At 44.1% G+C, this 2,800-nt stretch overlaps 1 protein-coding gene across 1 annotated transcript in view; it reads right to left on the bottom strand.

Moving 5' to 3' along the window:
* The window catches only part of LOC135215781 (vacuolar protein sorting-associated protein 51 homolog), a 98,911-nt gene that overhangs the window by 95,266 nt on the left and 845 nt on the right, over nucleotides 1-2,800 (bottom strand). The window lies entirely within an intron of this gene.

Here is a 2,800-nt window from a genome sequence, read left to right on the forward strand (position 1 = left end):
CAAACATATTGTGTCCTACCCTAGCATAAAAATAAGGGTAGGTACACTGAAGTACATATCAGTACAAAAGTGGTTGTCCCTAGCAAAAAAATAAGGACAATCCACTATATGATACAACGGCTAAGGCTATGATGTTGAGTAGCCTGACGATAGGTTGAGGCATGTTGGTTGAAGTAGGTAGAAAGGAGACCTGGATCAATACTACAACTACTAAACAGTATCAGGGGAAACTATGTTTCCCGCTGCTACTGCTGAAAACTTTAAAGATTCCAAGGACTTTAAATAATGCCGTTTAAAGACTGTCGGGGATTTCCATCCAGTATACTTCCTAAGATCCTCAAAGTTCATATGTTGGAAATAATTAATTGAGGTGGCTACTCCCCTGATATCATGTGCTTTTGGGAATGACTCAGGGTTGGCTTGTTTAATGAAGTAAAGGATTGCTGTCTAATGCCTTTAACTGATAAAGTACCACCTTTTTCTCTCATAAAGAGAGCACCTGAGGATCTAGAAGAAGTACGAGAAAGAAAGGCTCTAAGAGTTGATACTGGGCAGAGAGAAGGATCCTGTGGAAGTGGGATAACCTTCCAAGGAGCCCACCTTGCAAGAGGATCTTCATTTTTGGCTAAAAAGCTACGATCCGGAGCAAGTAGAACTTCTCCTGATGGGAGGAATTCCACATGACCCGCATCCCTGGATAGAGCCGACAGTTCTGAAATTTCTAGCTCCTGAGGCTAGGCTTAATAAGAATAATGTCTTCCTCAGGAGCATAATGAACGTACAAGATGAGTTGTCAGTATCTGAAGCTAGTTTGAGGACATCATTTAAGAACCATGAAACTGTAGTAGGCCTCTGAGAAGGTCTAAGTCTAGCACAGGCTTTAGGGTAGATGTGAAATAAGATTCAGTCAAATCTATCTGAAAACCTACTTGAAAGATTTTCTTCAAAGCCGATTTGTGAGTGGTAATCGTGCTAGCTGCTAAAACCTTTTTCAAACAAGGATCTGAAAAAGGATATAGCCAAATTAACTGTCATGGTTGTGGTGTTCGATTCTCTCAAGAAAGATGCTAATTTTTTAACAGCTGAGTCATATTGTCTAATGGTTGACTCTCTCTTATCTGATTCTAGGAAGAGAATGTTCTGTGGATCAATGTCAGCATCTTTTATTAGCCGCAAACTTCATGAAGTCCATAAAGTAGGGTCTGGAGAGTTCTTGAGGAAGCGAACACAGTCCTCATTTGTACTGATTGTGACAGTTTGGGATTGGGGATCCGTTGAGGTCGGAGACCCAATTCCAAAAGAAGAGGATACCAGTTGCTCTTGGGCCAATCCGGTGCAATCAGAGCTACTATCCTTTGAAAGACCTTAGTTTGTCTAGGACTTTCAAGAGAAGATTCACTGGAGGAAAAATATAAATCCTCCTCCACTGATTCCAATCTAACGACAGGGCGTCCGTGGCATAAGCCAGAGGGTCCAGGTTGGGGGCCACATAGCAAGGGAGCTTGTGGTTCGCTTGTGAGGCGAAGAGATCCACTTGGAGACCTGGGACTCTCCGGCTTACCCACTGGAATGACCCGACGTCCAGAGACCACTCTGATTCCAGAGGAACTGACCGGGACAGGGCGTCTGCTATCACATTTCTTACTCCTGCCAGGTGAGTGGCAGACAGATGCCATTTGTGTTTGTTTGCTAATGCAAAGATGGCTATCATGACATGGTTCACATGCTTGGATTTGGACCCTCCTCTGTGATGCAATGAAACTACCACTGCACTGTCCAAAACTAGCCTTAGATGAGACTTCTTCGGGGGAAGCAGTCTCTTCAGAGTAAGAAATACTGCCATTGCTTCCAACACGTTTATGTGGAGCTGGCGAAATTGAACTGACCAAGTCCCTGAACCTGTTTGAACTGAGAGTATCCCCCCCACCCGGACAGGGAAGCATCCGTGTGAATGGTTAACACTGGGAGGGGATATTGAGGGGTACCTTCTTGGCTAAGTTCTTTACTTTTGACCAAGGCCGTAGTTGGTTGCAGAGGATCTGTGGAATTACTGACAACTTGTCTCGATATTTGGAGTTTGCTCTTGACCGCCAAATTCGATTTATATCTTTCAGCCTTGCTTTCAGAAGGATATCTGTTACCGAAGCAAACTGAAGAGACCCTAGGATTCTCTCCTGGTTTCTTCTTGATGTCTGTTTGCATTTGAGGAATTGCCTGACAGATTTTGCTATTTCCTTCCGTTTGGCCACTGGAATTGATAGATTGTGGGAAGACAAATCCCATTGGATTCCTAGCCACTGAAAATGAGATTCCGGAGTAAGTCTGGATTTCGTTTTGTTTATCTGGAACCCCAGATGTTCCAGAAAGTGAACTACCTTTTTGGTAGCTTCGAGACATTCCTCGACTGTTGGTGCCCAGATCAACCAATCGTCGAGGTATGCCGCTACCATGATTCCCTGAGCTCTCAATTGTTTGTACAACCACTTCTGCTATCTTTGTGAATACCCTGGGGGCTACATTCAGACCGAAGGGCATCACTTTGAATGAGAATGTCTGATTTCCTAGCCTGAATCTAGGAATGGGCGGAAGTGCCTGGCTATAGGGATATGATAGTATGCGTCTGTAAGATCGATGGAGCATGTGACGGCTCCACGCGGAAGTAGGGTCCTTACTTTGCGAGAGGGTAAGCATCTTGAACTTGTCGCAGCGAATGAAAGAGTTTAGCTTTGACAAGTCTAAGATTACCCTTCTTTTTGTTGAGCCTTTCTTTGGCACGCTGAATAAGCGCCCTTGAAATTTT

Source organism: Macrobrachium nipponense, chromosome 5, assembly GCF_015104395.2.
Source record: "Macrobrachium nipponense isolate FS-2020 chromosome 5, ASM1510439v2, whole genome shotgun sequence".
NCBI lineage: Eukaryota > Metazoa > Arthropoda > Malacostraca > Decapoda > Palaemonidae > Macrobrachium > Macrobrachium nipponense.